Here is a 23,435-nt window from a genome sequence, read left to right on the forward strand (position 1 = left end):
AAGCTGAAGTACAAATCGAAGATGAAGTTGAAATCGGGGATGAAGAAATCAAAATCCAGGTAAGAATTTTAGAACCCACACGTTAATTAACTTAGTCTTTAATGAAAACACATGTTTGGATGGTGAAATCAATTGATTTCGATTGTTTGAATTCTAGGGTTTGGGGCTCTTTCCTTTTCTTTTTTTTTTTGTTTAATCAATTGACTTAATTTGCAGTTGTGATTGAATCAACGATGTAGAGAAGAACAAAGAGGAAGAATGAGTCTTGGCTGAAGAGAAATCAAGAAGAGAAAAATGCAGGATCGTGTTCGAAGATAAGAAGAAGCTGTGAATGTTGATTTCCATGGGTTTTTGATGAACTAGGAAGTTAGGGTTTGTCGAGATGATGTGAAATGGAATATATATAAGACATGAAAGAAATTGGGGAGATTGACAAAAATCAGGGTTTGAAGTGCAGTTCAAGTAGTTGTTGAGTATTTGTGACAGATTTGAAGCAATGGGTTTGTTCTTGAATTCAAATTGACAAGTATTAAGAGATTTTGATGTTCTGCTGCTTTAGTTTATGATGAGCAGGTGTTGGTAGTCACTGGCAAGGATGTAAAATGGATAGTTGTTAACCAAGCAATAACCAGGTTATGAAAAGTTGCTTGAGTTGAGCTCAAGTTGTGAGTAGTTTTGAGCTGAGATGATAACTCATGTGGTGGTGTTGTTTTTAGAAAGGAAGAAGAGTTGTTGTGGTTGATTGGCTAAGAAGATGTTGCTGCTGAAATGAAATTGCAGGTGCAGTTGCAATTGGTGGTTGTTACAGGGAGAAAATGAGAAGTGGCTGCATCTGTTGGCTCATGTTGTGATCATGAAGTTGTTGCAGGGGTTCTAAGTTCAACAAAATGCAAGGATTAATGGGTTTGATTTGTTTCTCTTGTTGCTTACAGGAAGATGAAACTGAGATGACATTAGTGTTATAACTAGGTTCGATGTCAGTTAAGATGAGAAGGAGAGTAAGAGGATGGCTTTGTTTGAATGAGTCTTGGCTGAAGAGAAATCAAGTAGTTCTGGTGGTGTTGGAATTGTAGTATATGAGTTTGTGGTGTTATTGAAGGTTGATGTGGTTTTAGTGGAGCTTATAGGTGTCGGTGTAGCTGAAATGAAATTGCAATGGGTTGCAGGTCCAAGATAACAAAACAATGTGTTGTTGTGCTGCAGAGAAGCTACAGAAATGACTTAGATGTATGCTAGGACTGTGCACGGGTGAAGAGTATAATGGCTTGAATATGGCTCAGGCGAGTTGACTCACCAATCCAGACTGACTCACCGAGGGTTAAACTGTCTTTTACTAAGGAGGTTAACTGACACGCGTGTATTTAACGACTGTTAACAGTTTTTTGAAAAAAACTGATGGAAAAGGTCAATCTCGGCCACTTTATATAAACATTCAAAAAAACGGCCATTTTGTGAAATACATTACAAAAACATGGCCACTTTATTAAAAAGCCCTTCTTCTTTTGATGAATCCATTTTGCTTTTCTCTTTCTCATACGTTTTGAGTCTACTCTTCCACGTCATTATTATTCTTGTATCATCTTTTTCCTTATATTTCTGTTCTTTTTTCTCTCTTTTTTTTTTTTTATTACCATGACATGGCGAGTAGGTTGATAGTCTTCGCTCAACTTAATTTGTTTTCATACTCCTCGTATTATCTGAAGGTGGCTATGTGTAGCAGCACTTGGTGTTTGAAGAAGAATAAATTCTGTTCTCTTTCCCCCATTTTTTTTTTAACAACTTGCGTTCCGATTATGTATGTATGATTTTTGTGTTAGGAGTCACATTGTGCTTTCTTATTCTTTCGTTCTGGAACAAGCAACACCAAGTCTTGGTGTATTCTCACCGTTTTCTCTTGTTCTAAAGCAAACAACACCAAGTCTTGGTGTATTATAAGAGGATTTTATTTATTTATTTTGAAATTTCGCTACGGTGTGACTTATTATTATTGTCATCCTTGTCATGGAGTTATATGAAGGGAAAACTAGGCGCATGCCAAAAAAAAAAAATATTTTCATTGTCAGATCCACAATTAATTTTAGGTACCGTGACACTCATAATTATTTCCGTGACACCGGTAATTATATGAAATTATTAAAAATGTCTGCATGACGGATTATGCATCCGTATGACGGGTTATGCATCAGGGGTATAATTGGCAACGCAACTTGGATATAACATATCTCAAAATCCGCGCCTTGGAATTTTACAAATTTTATATCGTTGGAAATCTTTTTAAGAGAGCTACGCAACGAGTACAAACAACAATATCAAAAAAAATATCACGAAAAAATCGGAGGTGATCATCATTTTAGGTAAAATTTCGAAAACTGACTACATAACCATTATGCAGCCACCAAAAAAGATGCATAACACATTCTGCAGACGCATAACGAATTATGCAACCATTTTCTCGACTGCATAACAAATTATGCATCTGCATAACAAAGTTATGCATCTATAACAAGTTATGTAGCCATTGTTTTGGTTGATTTTAGTGCGTACATAAAGAATTGATGCATAATGCATTATGCAAACATATTTTCGGATGCATAACAGGTTATGCATCTAATTTCTCGATGCATAAAAGATTGTGCAACAAATTTCTAGATGCATAATGCATTATGCAGCCATATTTTCGGATGCATAACAGGTTATGCATCAATTTTCACGACTGCATAACAAGTTATGCAGATAATATTGTAAGTGCATGACAAGTTGTGCAGTCTTTGTTTTTGTTGGTTTCAATAGTGACGAAAAAGTTGATGCATAACGTGCTATGCAACCGTTTTCTGGACTGCCGATGCATAACAGGTTATGCATCCATTTTCATAGCTGCATAACAGATTATTCAACCATTATGATCAATAACCAACACCAATATGACCAAATACATCTGCAAAGATAAAAAAAAAAAAAAAAAAAAAAAAAAAAAAAAAAAAAGAATCAGTGTACTTTTTCTTTCTTTCTTTTTGTGGGAATTTAGAGATAAAAGAGATGATTGTAAATGAAAAGGTTAACTGCAAAATATATATATGGAGGGGCAAAAAAGTTAGATATGAAATTGGGTTTGAAGTTGAACTACTTGAACTAACAGTTTAACTAATCTCATTTTTTTAATTAAATGATGTTATTAGGTAAGGTTGGTAGTGGTACAGACAGTTAAATCCTACTGTACAGTAGGCAGTAGCTAGTGATTTTGTAAACTCTGTTTAGTTTCATCACTAAAATCCTAAGTTTGGTGACCAAAAATCACCAATCTTTTAACTGACGATGACCCTGTTGCCTATAAAGCTTCATGAACAGGACTATTTCTCTTATAAATACCACAGTTTCTCACATTTATCTCCAAGTCAAACCGACATTTCCTCTAACAATTAATCTCTAGACACTTTCCTTTTCATTTACATTTTCCTACAACATTCTTTTCTTCTCTTTTCATATTCATTCAAATGGCTGCTCCGTTGAGAATGATGGAAATGGTTCTTCTAGTAGTCCTTGTGACTGCATTCACGACACATGTAACGGCTCAATCTAGTTGTACAAATGTGATCACGGGCATGACACCTTGTCTTACCTACATAACATGAAATTCCTCAACCCCATCATCTTCCTGTTGTTCACAACTTACTAGTGTGGTTCAAACACAACCAGAGTGCCTTTGCTCAATCCTTAATACTGGTGTCGGTGCCGCATTAGGTATTGCAATTAGTCGAACACTAGCTCTTGCTCTTCCTGGTGCTTGTAATGTTCAAACTCCATCTATTGATCGATGCAATGGTAAGTACATACAAAAGGCATTTGAGAAATGAACTCTACTGAGAGCATAAGCAACAAGACAATGTAAACAGACATGAAGCAAAGCAAGATCATGGAGGTGTGTTACCTAGCAGATGGAAAGAGATGGTGAGATAAAAATTTCGGCACCTTTCCTGTTCTATGCATGTAAACATATGGCAAGTTTCTCACGATAACGATTTTCCATAAGCCAATGTATCCTCTGACATCTCGCATATGCCCCTCTGAAGATAGTTTCGATATACTTTGTTCATCAAAAAACATGACAAAACAAACATTCTTCTTTGAATATTCAACTAATCTGCAACATACATAAACTGATAAACATTCTTCTTTGACTCTTCAACTGAGCAAAACCCAATCACATCTCCTCTATCAACAACAAAACTCCATCTGAATCGTCACCAGAAGCAACAAATTCATTTCTGATTCCTTCTTCTCAGATCTCGAATCCACCTCAATCAATCTCCGGTTCGCAGTAACAGTAGCAATCTTCATTCTCTCTAGCAGTGTTTGTCATCTCCTCTCCGTCTATTTCAGCTTGAAATCACAAGCAACAACACACCCATCTCCAGATCTAAAATGAGGTTTATCAAATTGGAGAAAACAAACACCCGCAATCAAATCATTAAAATCTGAAGCTACAAAAAGAAAGATTGAATTGAATTTAGGTTATGTCTTCTAGGGTTTTGATTGAATTAGATAAAAAGATATCAAAAAAAAGACGTTATTAATGGTGTTCTCGTTGTTATATCTCTTGTTTATAGAAGAGATGCGAAAGAAAAAAAAAACAAAAAAAACATAAAATGTTAAAATATGGGTATGTGGATAATTTTATCACCGAGAATGGGTGCGACCATGAAGTTTTTTTGCCGAGGGTTTTTCAGTTGAAAAATCTGAGAAAATGGGTCTTACAGTAGTTTTCACTTATATGAATGGCAGAAATCTCTTTCTTAAGTGTATAGTCGCTCCACTCTTTTTTTTTACTTATGTTGGAGCGTATGGGCTCTTCATCGCTTCTGTTCACTCATAATGGAGTGTATGTTTTAGGCTCCTCTCATTTTGAGGTATTCTCATCGCTTTAGCTCTCTATCGTCCCAAAGCAAGCAACACTCTGTTTTGGTGTCTTTGTTTTTCATAAAAGAATCTACACCTTTTTTCTTGGAATTTCGCTACGGTACGACTTATAATTTGTATCGTCTTTGCTATGGATGATTATGAAGAATTTTCCTCTTTTGGATAATTTTGCTGCGATGCACCCACCACTATCAGTAATCACTTTCTCATCGGTTCTAAAGATCTCATTGCTTTCGTTTTCTTTCATTTGAACTCGCACAAACGTAATCAGATTAAAGATCTCCTGTTTTGACTTTCAGAAATTTGTTATAGCATGGCTCGCTATTGACACCGTCATTATGCGCTCATGCGTTTAGCGAAATTTTCTTTCTAAGGTAAGATTAGAGATGACTGTTCGTGTGGGATGGAAATAGTTTGTCCCTTTTCTTTTTAAGGTAAGACTAGAGCCTTTTTATTGGCGCTAGATCCAGCTGCCTTACCTCCCCCCTTTTTTTTAACAATATTTTCCCCTTATGTTTTGGAGATTCTCGCAGCGATGCGATTCATTTCTAATATTTTTCAGAGATTTATGCTCATATTCAGATTTATGCTCATATTCTCAGGGCCCTCATCTGTTAGCAAAAAAGCTTCATATTCTCATACTCACGTGGCTTTTGATGTGGCTACAAGCTTTTGGCAAGTAGTGGCTATTCTTGCCGTATTTCAACTACAAGTGCTTTGACTTGTTCCCTCCTAGTTTTGGAGTTTGGGGGAGTTTGGGACGTTTTACTTTAGGCAGTCTCCTCTCATCGGAGTCCTCATCGGAGAGTTTTTCCAGCTGCTAATCACTTCCAATCCAAGGGAGCAATATAGCCCCTCATCACCTCGTTCTGGAGGGGGTCCTTGGTCACTTATCTTTCTTTCTTTTCAGCTATCAACTCATCTTGGAGTTTTCTTATGCTGTCACCCATCTCAGGGCATTCGCTCATCTTAGAGCATTCAAATAATAATAAAAAACAACACAAGATGATATTGTGCACTTGTGGGACTATTCTCGTAGCAATAAAATTATGGACTTCCTCGGTCTGGAATCAACGAGTGAGTGATTTAGTGATTTACAACAAGTATATGCACATATAAGGTATACTGGGACATGCTTGGAGTCATATGCGCAGGTATGCAATTAGTTATAATAGTCAAAGTTAGACATACGAGAATCTTGAGTCTGATTTGGATTTGCCTAAGCAAGGATGTAGATGCAGATAATGATACTTAGCTCTATTTGGAATAATGTTGATGTTTTATCAACTCCACAACAGTTCCATCATTTGGTAGCTCTTTGGTTTTTCAGGTGGATCAGATTTCAACATTTGAAATGTATTTCCTGAATCAATATCAGTAAGTGAGTATGCTACACCAATTTTCAGTTATAGCAGCATAAAAAGCGTTGAAAGATAGTAAAAGATTAAGATTGAATTGCGCTTAGGTTTGTGTGCATGTTGTGAACTTGCAGCTACTCTTGATAGCTAAGGTGTCAAAGAGACTGTGCCCAAGCAAACTTTTTTGCACGATCTTTTTGCAGCTAGGCTTAAGACGCGCCGTTCAGATACAGATGTGCAATTTTTGAGCTACAGCATTGCATATAGCAAATGTTATAGAAAGGCTCAGTTAAAATTGAAATACCGCAAGATATATTTCTCTGGCTCTTAATGAGATAAATTTAGTGCAACATATATATTGCAAGCTGTGTAGATGATGTTCAAGTTTATCAGATATAACATTATTGTACATGTCATTTAGATGCAATCAAAAGCAATAGGTCAGCTAATAATGTATGAGATGTAACGAGCAGGTTTGTGTTATTCAAGCAAGATATACATGGTAGATACTAGTTGAGCGAATTTAGTCATCTAGTTCAATATGCAGATATTTTATTTACAAGCAACAGTTGTACCTAGCTAAGCAAGCTCATGCTTTTACAGATCAGAGATAGTTCAGATTATAATTCAACATGCTTAAGGTGAGACATTCAGCTCATCACCATAAAGAAACTTATTTTTTCCCTAGCTTTCAAGAAGGATTTCATTGCAAACATGTGATATTGTGCTTAACATGCTTTGAAGCAGTAAAGAGAGTTCATAATTCAAGCATTTACAGATGACAATTAAGAATCATGCTTAGGTTATAACAATTAGGATGCTGAAAAGATAGTGAAAACTTATCTCGTCGGAGTTTAATTCTTTCACAGATGCTGATGACAGCTACTGCTTCTCTTTGAGATATCAATTCATGGAATGAGTTCATTCTCATCATTATCCAGTCATTACATGTACTGTAGAACATTGGATCTGATATTGAGATGGAGATAAAAATTTGATTAGATACATAGTTCATATCATACAAATGTGTTGCATATGCTGTTACGATTTCAACTATTTGAATATACTTTTTCTCAGTAGTGTAAAGCATTCATAAGCTTAATATTCACAGCTCATTGAGTTTCAAAAGGCTGTAGTCAAGTAAATTGAAGCAAGTAGAGGTTTGCACTTAATTGTTTGTGCTACTCGCAGGTCAACAGATGTTCCAAGCTATGCATTCATGCTGTGCTTTTAAGATATAATGCTAGATTTACCATTAGGAAATAATATTCATGGAAAATGTAAATGCTAGGAAAATAAAACTTGTGGTTGTAATTCATTGAGGAGTTTTTCCTCAATAGATGTATCATACAGGATAATCACTCTATACTCCTTAAGAATTGTTTCTATATGCATTATTCAAACTCAGGAATGTTCAAAAGCATTCATGTCAATAGGCAAGTCATGCTTTTTTTGTATACAGAACAGGGTCATTAAAACTATCATGCTTATGAGAAGCTCTATATTATGCTCAACAGATTTATTGTAAGCTATACAGATCGCATCAGATCAGTCTTGACGGATTGAAGCTCATAGGCTCTAAAAGATCTTAGTTTGACACTATGGGTCATCTACAACTTTCAAGCACGATTTTCAGTTTACACATATTAACATGCTTTGGCATTTGAATCTACAGATTTGCATTTATAAGCAAGCATTAAAAGATAATTCAAAATTGAGATAGATGTGCACTTAGCTTTATTCGCAGTCTTTGGAGTTGATGTTGTTCACAGCATTTGGCTCTTTCAAAGAAGCTTTGGTACTGTAACTCTTTATCATTCACAACCAGGTTGTGTTTAAACTTGATATAGCTCCAGCGATTATGTGTTGATCTTGTTCATACATGTCTTGTCTGCTTGAGACTCTGAAGCTCTGTCTTTTGATTCAATAGCTGTAAAGCTTGATGAGTTTGTAAGTTGCTCTTTGGAGAATTCACCTCTGTTGCCTTTTGACATAACAACTCCGCCATTAATGGTGGTTTTGTTCAAATTTTTTTGAAAGAGAGTCATTAACAGAATTAGATAACAAATTCTTGCTACTAGAAGCATGATTATCTCACTGTAACTTTATTAAACAGCTCAATATACTCTGATTTAAAATCATTAAACTTCATAAGAACAGTCATAAGTTCAATATTAGATCGAAAAATGAAAATGAAATCGACTATATGGGTAATGTAGACCCAAAGATGCTGAATACGAATCTAGAGATCGATTTTTAATCAAGATAATAGATCAAAAGTTTGATCAGTATTTCATCAAGAACTCATGAAAAATTTTCTGAAATTTTTGTGAGATTTTTCTCTCAGAAGTTAGATCAAGATGAATAGATTATAGATCTGTAATCTAATTAAGAAATGAATCAAATTATCAAGATGGAAAACAGATTTTTAGGTTTTTATTTACAAACCCTAGATTTCTTTAAATCGTTTCTTGTTGAAAACTTGAAGATTGCAATCAAAATAAAGAGTATTGGGAGTGAGATACTTATCTTTTATCGCTTTTTGTTCATGAATCTCTTAGAGTGAGCTGCTGCTGATGAGAATTTTTCGTCACCGACACAAAGTTGTTCTTCAGGAAAACGTCGTTTGTACGCCAGTGAGGTTTTTCTTCAAAACTCTCTTGATATTTCGAGATTCTAGAGCAGATATGTTAGAATGTTGATTGATGAGAGTTCCTTTCAGATCTGGAAGATTTGATTCTGGTATCGGTCTGTTTGGGATTTTCTCTCCACTGCCATTTTTCTTTGAGACAGCTCGGTGTTTGTTTCGGTAGTGGTGTTCGAGCAAGGATTGGGAGGTGGTGATCGATGGAACAAGGTGGTGGATCTGTGTCCTAATCCTATAAGGAGAGGCCGGTGAAGTCGCCAAATGTAAAACCATGAAAATTTGGAACTAGAGCCGAACCTGGGAACATCTCCGAGTAAAGATAGGTTTGGCTCATTCGAAATGTAAGTCAAAATCCGAACCTTAAGCTTACTGAAGTTCGTCGCATAGTGTGAGTGTACATTTAGGGCCGAACTTCGAACTTAGATATGTTCGATGACATAATGTGAGCCGAACAATATACTGGAACTTGAAAAAAAAAAACACAAAGAAAATAATAGATTCGGCCATCCAGTGAAAGAGATCGAACAAGCCGAACTGTGTGTACTTTTTTAAAACTATAGGTTCGGCTTAATATACAATGGTCGAACTGTTCTTCCAGCGCAAAGTTCGGCTCTTATATTACAACCGAATCCAGTATTGAACTCCGAAGAAGTTTGGAAAAATTTAATTTTTAAGCTGAAAAAGATAGATTAGACGTCGTTGTTTGTACCCAAAATAAATCCTAGGCACAAAACACGATTGTGATGATGATTTGATTTGAAATTTGGGTAAAAACACATGAAAGATAAATAGACACAAAGAATTTAACGTGGTTCGGCCATTGATGCCTACATCCACGGATGAATCCCCGTAGGGAGAATTATTATATTGATATGAGATTACAATAGTTGTGGTATGGTTAGCTAACCCAGAATTACATATCCTTTGAGTTGGATTTTGGCCTCTATTTATATGCAAAAAACCCTAATCTGGTTCCATAATAACCCTAGATTTGTAGTTATCCAAAATAACCACCTGGATTTGTACTTATCCTTCAATATTTGTGTCTATCCCAAAATGACTTCTACAATAAGTCGTTTGGGCTTCCATAATAATCCATGTGGGTTTCCTCAATAAACTCACCGATTTCCACAATAAACCGTATTGGGCTTCCATAATAAGCCATGTGGGTTTCCTCAATAAGCCCACGTGTTGGTTTCCACAATAAACCAATTGGGCTTCCTCAATAAGCCATGTGGGTTTCCTAAATAAATAATGATTTTTTGGGCACTACTCAAAAATGGTGGGGGACTACTAAGTGATAAAAATATCTATCCTATAGTTATAAGGGGTGTCCTAAAGTGTGGAAATGACTAACCTATCCTTAACCTAATTTAATTTAAAACCAACCTAATAACCACCTATATATATATAACCACCATCTCCTCCCACCACCGCCACCCACCACCACCGACAATCACCTTCCACCACCTCTACCACCACCACCAACAACCACCACCACTTATATATGTATAGCTTAATTTAAATCATTAACAAATATATTCTCACAAACCCATTACTTGTCTTTCGTTTTTGGTTGAAAAAATGAGAAGTAATCATCAAAATGAGTTGAAAATGTAAGTTGCAGAGATAAGTTCGGCTAGGAATTATGTGAAAAACTTTGTCGAGCTAGCCGAACTCAACTTTAATGGAGGTTTTTTCTGTTTTCAAAGAAAAGTTCGGTTACGTCGCAAAAGAAATGTCCCAACCGAACTTTTTGTTCGGTTTCGTCGCAAAAAGTTCGGTTTCGTCACAAAAAGTTCGGTTACGTCGCAATTTTTTTCTCCTAACCGAACTTTTCTCTGAAAGAAAGAACTCCATTAAAGCTGAGTTCGGCTACCTGTGTTTTCAGATGTCGTAGTCGAACTTTTTTAACCAAACCGAAATCAATTTGTAAATTGTTCATTTTTAGCAATGTTTTGGCCAATTCAAGCACCATTAACTGAATTTGAAGTATCCGTGAGTACCCAAAACATCGTACTCTTGTTGTGGCTCTTAAAGGAAAAGATCTATTTTTTTTTCCAAAACCCTCATCTTCATTATCATCTTCTTCTTCCCCACCCAATAATTCTTCTTTTAATAAAAATCAACTTATTAATTTAATCTCGCTAATCATTATACTAACTAATTTTATTACCAAGGGAAAGTTTGGTATTAAAAAAATAGATAAGGGGTGACTCAAATTTACTTCTAATATCCACTCAAAAAATGAAGAGTAGTCCCCCTCCATTTTTGAGTAGTGCCCAAAAAATCATTCTAAATAAACCCACGTGTTGGTTTCCACAATAAACCAACTGGGCTTCCTCAATAAGCCATGTGGGTTTCCTTAATAAACCAATTGGGCTTCCTCAATAAGCCATGTGGGTTTCCTCAATAAATCCACGGGTTACCGATATTAAATAGCTTGTGCGGCATGCACGTATACTATTTTAATAGGGTACAAACAGTCGTATACGAGTATACTTGTGTATTATTAGCAGAAGGTTCTTCATTAATGTATTCGTTCTCTGGATTTGGCTCATAAAAACCATCATCATGAGTTTTAGGTTGAGGTTGAGTTGGAGTTTTAGCAAAATCATTCTCATAATCCAAAAAGTTGGCCAAATCCGAATCATTGTTGTAGTTGATGTGTAGTATATTGTCTTTACGAGATGAAGATTCTCCCGCATAATTTGAATCATCCATTTTGAATCACAAAAATCCCCCAAATCTCAAAAACCCTAGTTTTTTCCACTTCTTCTTCCTTTATCAAAAACCCCACTCTCTCACTCAAAAATCAGATTTTTTTAACCAATATAACACTAACAACTTAACTTAGTCAATTATTAACATTATTAATCAATCATTATTATTAAAACTAATCATAATCATTAACACTAATTAAATAAGGGTAGGTATGCCATTATGAGAAAGGGTAGATAAGGGATGATGGTATTTTTTTTATTTAGTGACCCTATTTTGGTAGCATTCGGTATGCCTCGAAATAAAATTCGGTATGCCACAAAACAGGTCTCTTCGAGTCATTACACCCCATAGGCCCAAACAGGCCCAATTAGTCCCCTCGCTAGCACTATATATGTACCTACTGAAAACTTGTCTACGTATGATGAAAGACATCCTAAGACAACTAGTACTCCATATTGTCCTAATATTATTATAATTAACCACTTTGTTAATGAAACTCATTCATGGTGGTACTTGTTCTACAAGCTAATAAAGAAACTTCTAGTTTACCCACCTTTAAGAGAACAACTTGTCGTTTACAGCTTGAAAGCTCTTCTCCTGTCGAGCTCAAAAAACGTCTCATCTTTCTGCTGCCAATACCAGGTTGGATAGTTTCTTTTTGCTCAATTTTTACTCCCGGTTTTTGTTGTGTTAAGCCTTGAAAACCCTAAATTTGAACGAAGTACTTTGGTACGCGAATTCTAAAATTATACTCCGTATTAAGAAGATTTGGTTTTAATTGCAGTTTGGACAACCTAACGTAGAAAGCTGTAGAATTTTGGGGTTAAAAGAGCTAGTGGGGTTGTTACTTCTGAGACCCAGGGCCAGAGAGAGAAAGAGAGAGTTGTTTGCGAGCAAGAGACTAGGTTTCTTTGTGTAATTGTGTGGATACATTGCCCTGTATACAGGGGGGTGTTTCAACTATGTCCGGAAAGGAGACGGAAATTCTAAGTGTGGTTAAAAGCATCCAAAAGCTCAGTTCTAAAGACGAGCAAGCAAAACAACAAGTTGAAGAGTTAGGTGAGCAAAGTATGGCTGTAGAGGAGTCTGAAATTCAAAGCGTCGTCGAAATTTTGGAAGAGCAGGGTTCAAAAGATGAGCCAGCAGAGAAACAAGACATAAGCGATAAAGTCTTGCGCGAGTTCAGTGTGGCTGCAATGGAGATGAGAACTACACTTTTGGTGAAAGATCCTGAAGAGCATGAGACAGAAAGGGAACACGACAATAAATAAAACCCCAAAATGAAGGAGTCCAGCGAGGTTAAGGAGAGTGGAAGTTAGTCTGTAGCTCACCCCGTTCCACGTCCACGATCTGCTAATCTTACTTCTCCTACTAGTCCTGTTGGCCTTGGAAATGTATCTCCATTGTTGGAGCCTGCTCGTGCATCACATCAGTCTCTAGTGCAAGGAACTGAACCACCGAGGCAAACAATGCTTGTCGAACACGCTGGGAATGATGTGGCAGAGGGAAATGATGAAAAACGTGCAACTCTCCAGATGCTTGGGATGAAATTCTTGCGACTTGCGCATAGGCTTGGGGAGACTTCTCAAAATCTTGTTGTTGCTGAGGTGTTATACAAGCTTGGATTAGCTGAGCAGCGCCAAGGGAGAAACCAAAGCCGTGTTGGTGCATTTAGCTTCGACCGCGCAAGTGCCATGGCTGAGCAGGTCGAGGCATCTGGGAAACCTCTCGACCTTTCTTGCTCAATAATGGTTCTAGGGAAGTCCGGGGTAGGTAAAAGTGCAACTATTAATTCAATATTTTATGAAGTTAAGTCTAGCACAAACGCGTTTGAAACAGGTACGAAGATGGTCCAAGATGTGATGGGAACATTTCAAGGGATAAAGGTGCGGATGATTGATACACCTGGCCTTCTAGCATGCGGGTTAGATCAGCGGCAGAACGGGAAAATCCTCTATTCTGTTAAATGATTTATCGAAAAGAACCCACCAGACATCGTACTGTACCTCGATAGGTTAGACATGCAAAGCCGAGATTTTGGTGATATGCTCCTGCTGAGAACAGTCACCAAAATTCTTGGACCTTCAATTTGGTCTAATGCGATTGTGGTCCTAACACATGCTGCCTGCGCTCCACCTGAAGGCGATAGTAGGACTGCCTTAAGTTATGAGTTGTTTGTCGCTCAGCGCTCTTATGTAGTCCAGCGAGCTATCGGTGAAGCTGTCAATGATACGATTCTCATGAACCTTGTTTTACTAGTGGAGAATCATAACGCAAGCCGAACAGATGAGGTTGGGCAGAGAATCTTGCCAAATGGCCTGGCTTGGAAACCTCATTTGTTGTTGCTCACTTTTGCGTACAAGATTCTTATAGAAGCTGACACGATTCTAAAATTGCAAACAAGTCCACCTGAAAAACCTCTTGCTATTAGTTTGATTTTGTTAAAAGTCCTTTTGCCATCTCTTATGCAATCAAGAGCACAAGTAACATTCCCAGATGAGCAGTTCAATGATGTAGATAGTACGGATGAGTCATCTGATTCGGATGATGAAGCGAATTATGATGAGTTGCCTCCATTTAATGCTGAGGGCCCAGATTTCCAAGCTAAGCAAATCTCAGAAAAATGCCTATTTTGATGAGCTAGAATACAGGGAGAAGCTTTTCATGAAAAAGCAGTTGAAGGATGAGAAAAATTTGATGAAGTTAATGAAGAAAACGGAGGCATCGTCTGACGATGTAGCCAACAGATTCTAAGGGAGTAACACAAAGGAAGAAGACGATGATGGTTTGACCAACCAATGGCTCGTGAGGCCTGTCTCTGAACCAGATGATAATTGTGGTGATTTCGATGCTGATCATGATGCTATATATGTGGAAAGGTTGTTTGCCATCAAGAAAAAGACACCCTTGTCTTTCAGTGCGAAGGTTAGGAAGGATAGGAAACAGGCCAAAATCGAGATGGATGTGGCTGGTTCAATTAAGCATGGGGAAGGGAGAGTGACTACTCTTAGTTTTGAGTCTATTGATATGCAGCCTATTGCAAAAAGCATCGGGTATGATATTGAAAAGGAAATGGTATATACTCTCTGCAGCGATACAAGATTTCACAATTTCAGACACAATAAGACAATTGTGGGTCTTTCGCTTACTCGTTTGGATGACGCCTTAGCTACTGGAGTGAAGGTAGAAGATCAACTGATTATTAACAGAAGTCTCCGATTGGTTATGACGGGTGGTGCAGTGACTGGTCGTGGTGATATTGTATATGTCGGCAGCTTAGAGCGTCCACAGTGGGAGAGTAAACCCAAATATTTGGTCTTTTGAACAGACGTAGTGGAACGTACTATCGATCAAATTTTGATCAACGACTAAAACCCAGAGTATATTTGGTCTGGGACCAAAACTAAACCCAAATATAGTCGAGCGTTGGTATACTTCACGCCCCACCACCATGCGGACATATATTCCACGCCCCACATCAGGCGGAGGTATATTCCACGCCCCACATCAGGCGTTGGTATAGTCTACGCTCCACATGGGGCGTACGTAAAGTCTACGCCCCATTTTTTTATTTTGTTTTATTTTTGTATGGGGCGGGCATTGTACCCCGCCCCATTCTTTGTTTTCAAAACCATTTTAGTGGGGCGGGCTTTATACCTCCGCCCCACTTCTTTCATTTTTTTTATTTTTTTTTTAGAATCTACCCAATCAGGCGTTGGTATAGTGTACGCCCCACACCAGGCGAACGTATAATGTACGTCTGACCAAATTTAGTCTTTCCACTGTAGCGTCACACACCATACTAAACCCAAAATTTGATCTTTTTTTCCCTCTTTGATCTTTGGTTATACTCGCACCACTGCAGTTGCTCTTAGAGGCGAACTTGAGAGACAGGAATAATCCTCTGGCTCGTTCTTTTTCAACACTTGGAAGCTCTTTCATCAGTTGTAATGGCGAGCTCGGAATTGCGGGCAGCGTACAAACCCAAATCCCTTTAGGTCGGAGTTCGAACTTGGTTGCTTATGCTAACTTCAATAACAGTAAAACTGGCAAACTAAGTATTTGTTTGAACACTTTTCAACATCTTCAAATAGCTCTTGTTGGACTGGTTCCACTAATCCGCAAGATAGTTCATAAGTATCAACAAATGTCTATGGATAATGATTAACGCACAATGCTTCTGATCCATGTATGTTTTTGTGCGGTGGGTATATCAGTTTTACTCTTAGTAAAGAGTACGTAGTTGTGCAACCATTTGAGCATTTGAGCAGAAAATCGATCTGCCCACTGGAACCAAATCTATAAACGTTCTGAGTCTTCTGACAGTCAAAGATATTCTACTCTGACCATTACTCGAACTTTGACGTACCCTTTCTATTGTTCATGAGAAGTTGAAAATGCGGAAAATGGGTCATTTGTCCAAAAAAATTTAAAACATGATTCAAATGGACGAGTAAAAATTAGTATGGGTGAAATGGACAAAAAAAAATAGCAAGGATGAAACTGGATTCATCACGGCTTAAACTTAAAAAATAGCAAGATGAAACTGGATGCATCCTGATATAAATTAAAAATAAGAAAAAATATTTGAAAATGGGTAGGATGAAACTGATTACATCCTGGCTATTTTTATATTTTTGTCCATTTGAACAGTATCTTTTTAATTTTTGTTCATTTAAACAGTATCAAAAAGTACAAGTCTTTTTCACCCAGGAATTCTTGATTTTGGTCTTTTTAACCAATTTTGTGTTGAAAATGCTAGTACTATGTTTATCTGTTCTTATGTTCTAAACTCTTAGATTCATCTGCAAAGATGCAGGCATTGTGTTACCGATAACTCTTTCTGTTCTGGTCTTAGATATATACCTTGTAATCTGCACAACGTATGAAGAAGAATATGAAATTGTACTTGGTCCAAACAAAAGCTCCAAATTTAAAAGATAAGATAAGAATGTAATATTTGGGAGTGCACTAATTAATTAGTGGGAATTGAATAAATATCATTTGTTTTGGTGGACTTCACAAATGTCCTTATATCACATAATAAATATATCCCTTTTCATGTATAAGCCCATTAACGTTTTTTATTTTTCTCATATTTACCCTCCTTTTCATTCTTTTTTTAGATCGAAACTCTCTCTTTCTTTCTCGCTCCAACGACAGTCACCACCACCGGTACCAACTCCTCCGCGGTCAACTCCGCTGCTGCAAATAAATTCATGAGCACCTCCTCCTTCATCACCTCCGCCGCTATAAATAGATGTATGAATCAATCGATTACCCTGGAACTCAGGTGTATTTGCTGATTCAGATTCATATCTCAGATTTTAATTCTCAGGTTCGATTTTGATCTTGTTATGTCCTCTTTTCTTTAAATTTTCGTTTTGGAATTTTGTTATCCTATGTGTATTTGAAGAAATGTTGGATGTTCTAACCTAATCAGATCTCACTTATTTCCATATTAAATTTGATTTTGGTGTTGATTCGATTTGATTTTGGTGTTGATTCTACTTGATTTTAGTGTTGATCCGAATTAATTTCTTTGTTTTGTTCGATCATAGTTGAGATCGAGATTGTTGATTTATGTCAGAAACATATATAATTTAGCTTTTGCTTTTAGGTATTGATTTTCATTTTTGGTATATGTTCTTAATTTTAGTTTAACACACCACCACATATTGATTCAGCTGATGGTGTTTGTTGGGGTTGGTGATTGTTTTTCGTACTGATGGTGGATCCGTTAGATTTAGCGGTTGTATATCTGTGTTGGACTGGTGGTACAGGTGATAAGATTAGTGTAAGATGTAAGATGACCAATAATAATTATATCACCACCACTTGGTCAAAAAAACTTTCACATGAAAGAATTTGAGCTACATAGTTGTGTCATATTTCTGTAACTGTAGATTAATCTGATATTTTGGTTTGCTAGCCTTAACGGTACTACATGAACTGTCAAAGTTCTATTTTAGATACTTCGTTATTAAATGTTAGTCTCTTATTAGCTTTAACTTTAGCTTACGTCCGGATGGGTAAGAAAAACAATTAGATGGTTAGATACCTGAAGGTTGTTTTATTTGCAAAGCATAAATTGGTATCGTATTAGAATATACTTTTTTTTTCTTATTTGGATTAGTTAGACTAGTTGAAGCAAATTAGCTAGGCTTATGCTTGTGATGAAAACAGATTTACTAACTGTTTTTGTAAATAGTAGAAGTACATCATTTGATCACTCATTTTCATTTCCTTGGAAAATGAAATACATTTGTTAATATATTAACACTACAACTTATGATAAGTACATTTATGTATGGGCACACAATTACAAAAATGACTTGATTTGTCGATTAATAATAAGAAATTAAAGTAATATTTTTGAAGGAGATGAAGATGTTGTTGTTTATGAAGCTATAAGTGATGATCAATTGTTGTTGTTCATATGTTTTTATGCGATTAATTGTTGTTGTTGGCCCAAATTTTTATGGGATCAACTACGGTTGTTGATCCATCTATGGGATCAACTCTTGTTGTTGACCCAATTTTTTATGGGTTCAACTACGGTTGTTGATCCATCTACGGGATCAACTCCTGTTGTTGATCCAATTTTTATGGGATCAACTACTGTCTTTGATCCTTACAACTCCTATTGTTGACAATATTTCCTTGGATAAGTATAATCATGCTTGTAGTTTAAATCATGTAAATTTCTTCCAATGTTGAACTTGTGGTGCAATGGTAGCATGACTGACTCCATGTCAGATGATGCGTGTTCGACTCACGCCAAGTTCACTCCATTTACATGGATCAACTTCTACTGTTGATCCTTTTTTTTTGATCAATTACCGTTGTTGATCTCCTAAACTTGATCAACTTCTACTGTTGGTTTTATTTTTATTTGGATCAACTACTGTTGTTGATACAAAAATATCTGAACCAGTGGTGGCGGCGGCGGCAGACTAGTGGTGGTGGAGGACTGGTGGTGGTTTAATGGTGGTGGTGAAGGAGTGGCGGTGGAATATTAGTGGTGGTGGCGGTTGGTAGGTGGTGGTTGTTGAACGGTGGTGGTGTAATGGTAGTTGAATGTTGGTGGTTGTGGTGCTAGTGGTGGTGGTGAAGTGGTAGAGAAAAAAAATTGTTCCATTTTGAAATAAAGAAAAATATTATATGGGTGAGGGTATTAAGAAAATCTAATTATAAATGGATAAGGTTATTAAAAAGTAGGGACATATTTATTGTTGTATAAGGATATATTTATTAGGGTTCAAAAGTAGAGACATATAAATAATGTACCCCACTAGTTACAGCTTTAGGAACATAACGGAAACTGTTAGAAGAGGTCATAAGGGGTTGAGTGTGATTTTTTATTGTAAGAAGGCTAACCAGGGGAGGGAGGCTTTGTTCTAGCAAAAAAAGTCAATGCAAATATTTCACGTAATTTTACCGGTGGTTATCTGTTAAAGTCTGGGGGCATCCAACTCAAAACCAATTGGCAATGAGTGGAGCGGCCCTTCCATATTATATTTTAAGTTAATTAAGTGGATTATAGAGATGTGAGACTATTGTCCTTTCACACGCCCCCTCACGTGTAAGGCCAGTCACTGGGCCTCACACGTGGACCTACGTACGAGTTACGAGTCCATCGGTAACAAGTGTACACAGGTGATTGACTAAATCAGGGGGTAACACCTCGGCCAGTATCGGCACTGGCCTACACCCCGGGTGTACAAGTGACAAAATCGGTTAAACACTTCGGCCAGTAACTCGGCCTACACCCGGCGTACGCAGGTCTGAGTCTGGGGCTTAGCTCTCATACAATCTGCGGGCATCCAACTCAAAACCGATTCGCAATGAGCGGAGCGGCCCTTCCATATTATATTTTAAGTTAATTAAGCGGATTATAGCGATGTGAGACTATTGTCCTTTCACATTATCCTTTAACTGTGATAGACTTAAAGGAACAAATGGTTGGAGGAAGGCACAACTCCGTCCTGGCCAATGCAGTTTTTATGAAATTTTCTATATCTAAAAAAAAAAAAAGTCTAGTGAAATAAAGAAAGACAAAAGTAGACACAATCTAGAGGGAAGGAGAGAGAGAAATTTTTATTAGTCCGTGTACCGAATACAAAGGTTTAAGACTCTATTTATAAAATTACATACTTGGTGCCCAAGTAATAGGGTCCCACTAAAGTGGATATCTACATGACAAACTGTCGTTTATAACACTCCCCTAGATGACCATTGTATCTAAGTAATTGCCTCGTTAAAACCTTTGTCAGGATAATCCAAAAGGGACAAAACCTGATCGAAGCGAAAAGAGTACAATTGTGAGAAAACTTAGAACAGAGTTGGACTGTATGTTGCCTCGTTAAAACCTTGATAAGGAAAAAACCAGTGGGACAAAACCTTGGCGAAGGAAAAAGAGTACAACATGATAGTCCAGTAAAATACCTTTTACTATGATGCTCCCCCTGATAAGTACTTCATTTAAATCTTGTCTTGCAAATCTTTGAGTCGAGGCTTCCTAGTTTTGATGAAGGAATTTCTTGAATGCAAGAAGATTATTGTTCTTTCGTGAAGAAATTCGTCAGTTGATGAAGTTTGTGTCAGTCTTCTAATAGTAGTGTTCTCCAGTCTTCATGTTTCTTTAAGTACATTGAAAACTTGTGACATGGAGTGTTATCTTCTCAAAGATGATTTGCAGAATAGTTGATGTAGTCTCTTCAACAAAGGGCCGAGATGTAGATACATTATCATAAGTGAATAAAATTGTAACTGTAGTCATGCCTTATGTGGATCACAATGACATCCAAATTCCTAAGGGTTTCTTATGTTAACTTGGTCTAACAAAATGACCCAGTTAAGTGGAAATCCACCAAATAACTAAAATTTGATATAACTCCCCCTTGGATGACCGCCATGTTGAATAATTTGTCTCACTAAAACCTTGCCATTAAAAACCCAACGGGAAAAAAATATATGTACGAAGGAAAAAGAGTACAATATCAACATTTTGAAAAAATAACATCAGCGAGATGTTGCCTCGTTAAAACCTTGTTAGGAAAACCACATGGGACAAAACCTAAAACGAAGGGAAAAGAGTACAACTTTTGACGTAAATGTAGATGCTAACCCAACTATATAAGTTCTACAGAGAACAAGCATCAAAATAATAACTCTAGTCTATCTCAAAGACGAGTTTATGCTAACATAATTGTAACTGCAGATTTAAGAAAGAAAAAAAAATAGAATTTATGCTGCTAAAACGTGGATTTTTGTGTTTTTAAGGACTCCTCAAGAGACCTATAAAAGTTGGTATCATCAACTAATTAATCCAGATTTTTGGTTCATACCAAATTTCTAAAAACACATAAAGGATTGATAAACCTAATATAATCGAGTCAGGTGGCTGCCTGAATATAATCTGAATCCAATAAAAATTACAAATTTGAATATGTTCTCCGAGAACATCTTATATGAATGCAATACGAGTCCTTCAAAACTACCACGTAAAATGCATCATATAAGGAGAACAATGTATTATTGAACCAATCCTCGGGTTTGAACGTATAACCCTCATTGCTCTTAAAACGATTTATTTTTCTTAATATGCAATATGACTAACACCAACCTGTAAATTTCAGCCTTGGCAATTTTAAGGAGTTGAATCTTGCTAGGATCCTTATATTGCATCAATTGAGAATTTAAAATAATCCAATCTAATTTGGAATGTATGCCAACCAATCATATATGTCGATATTCCTCAGCAGAGGGGTTCAAAACCACCATCATTTATTTCAGTAGCTACTTTAAATGAATATTCGACAATATTTAGCTTATTACGGTCCCACAAAATTATCAAGTGTATGTATATCTTAAAGAAAAAAATCACAGAAATACTGGTACAAGTGCACTTAAGGGGGAAATGAAGAGATATTGACTTGGAGAACGTGGATCTTGTTTTGATATACTCTATTGGAGCATTATCTGTAGCACGTACTCAAAAAGCTACATACTTGCTAGATGTGATTGGATTGGATTATCCTCTTCAAGAGGAAAAAGCTTAATAAAAGCAAAATGAAATATTATCGCGCCAATTTGAGATGATAGTCTTTCTCGGTTTGATCATGATGGGAGAGAAATATAACTTTTTAAGTTAATAGACACCAACTTGTAATGTTGTATAATGTCCCCCTGATTTTGGCGGAAATATTTTCATCACATATACGAAAACAAATTTCGTAAAGTATTATCCGAATTATTCGAGGACATATATTTATAATAATTTATTATAGGTTTTAATGTACCACTGGCACTGACTTTTCAAGAGTCATTATAAATATTTGTCATCAACCATTGTTAGAGCATAGCTCGGTTGAATCCACCAAGCGTTGGTATGTCAAGTTTGATTGTCATATTTTAGTGAACCAAAACTCATTTAAAGAGTCGCTTGATTATGTACTAGAGTCAACTTCGTATATGTTAGCTTGAAAGTATTAGGATATGAGACATTACAACTATTACGAAGACTTGAAGAAGTGAAGAAGTAAGGAGCTACAAAGACAACATCATCCTTCCACTTGAGGTTAGTGATATTTGACTTGAACTGTTTCATTCCCTAACGTATCTTTCAAGTCGTGCATATTGAAAACATAACTGCGAATCATGAATGATTATACTCTAGTTAGACGTAGTATTAAGGAATACAATACGAAGTATAATTCTTATCTTTTGAACTTCGTATATAAGACATCGACATAATCATGTGAACGCTATTGTGATTATGTATGGGTATGAGGTGAAGATTTCATCCTAGGAAACAATGTTTGACATTCTTTTAAAGGAAGTAAATTCATGAACTTGTTTCGTGAATCGAAAGGGAAATCGCTAGGCTTATTGATATTGTTATTCATTGTATATCTTTTGAACTGCCAATATGTGTGATTAGTATAACCGCTCATGACTTGTTTATGTTCTTGGTAAAACTATTCACAAGGCCTGACTTTTGTATCGGTATGACTTTTATTAGTGAAATCGATCTTAAGTAATCACCTGAGATGGTATGATCGATTTGTTGTAATTGGTATGACCAACTCTAGGCAAAGGGGAACCGATCCTAGTACGAGGTGAAACCGATCACAAAGGGAAATTGATCCTTGTATGAGGTGCAGCAAGTTTCTAGATATTGGGAACCGATCCTATGAACATGTGCAACACGTTTTTAGACATTGGGAACCGATCCTATGGACACGTGCAACAAATAAAAGTTAGATACCATATATATGTGGGAACCGATCCTAGTACCTAGTCAACCGAATTTTTGGAAAGCTAGTGTGACTAATTCCAGTACCCACATGGAGGTAGAACCGAAACTTGTTTTGGTAGAACCGTGAAACCCATGTTTGGTGATTGAGTGTTCGTAATCAATCACATAGTTCTTGAAAGTCAGATGAACCAATCTTAAACTTGTGTGGAAGTGTGGCAAATCAGTTTCAAGATTGTAAGTATGAAAGAGGACTTACAAAGTTAAGATGTCGACATACTTTGAACATGTGCAGTAACGCTTATCTTTTATTGTTCAAATATATTCCTTAATAGCTAAAGAAAAAAATCACGGATCGAAAAAATAAATTGATAATCTTTTAATTGAGGTTTTTATTTTTATTTTTGGAAAATGAAAATTAGTAATGTGCATTTACTAGTTGGAGATTTTTCTAAGAGATTTTCGGTCAATGTATGGACAAAACATTTCCAGGAATTATGGAAACCGAATTTGAAATATATTGCATATCTTG

General features: G+C 36.5%; 1 long non-coding RNA gene and 1 pseudogene across 1 annotated transcript; one reads left to right on the forward strand and one right to left on the reverse strand.

Annotated features, from left to right (window-relative positions):
* Positions 1-3,196: 3,196 nt before the first annotated feature.
* On the reverse strand, positions 3,197-4,530 carry LOC113297865. The gene is made up of 2 exons (XR_003333811.1): positions 3,926-4,530; positions 3,197-3,801 (listed from the first exon to the last, which is right to left on the reverse strand). It is a non-coding gene; the product is annotated as an uncharacterized LOC113297865 (long non-coding RNA).
* An 8,075-nt stretch (positions 4,531-12,605) lies between these two features.
* Positions 12,606-15,811, forward strand: LOC113294907 (annotated as a pseudogene).
* The last annotated feature ends 7,624 nt before the right edge of the window (positions 15,812-23,435 follow it).

This window comes from Papaver somniferum, chromosome 7, assembly GCF_003573695.1.
Source record: "Papaver somniferum cultivar HN1 chromosome 7, ASM357369v1, whole genome shotgun sequence".
NCBI classification, from domain to species: Eukaryota; Viridiplantae; Streptophyta; class Magnoliopsida; order Ranunculales; family Papaveraceae; genus Papaver; species Papaver somniferum.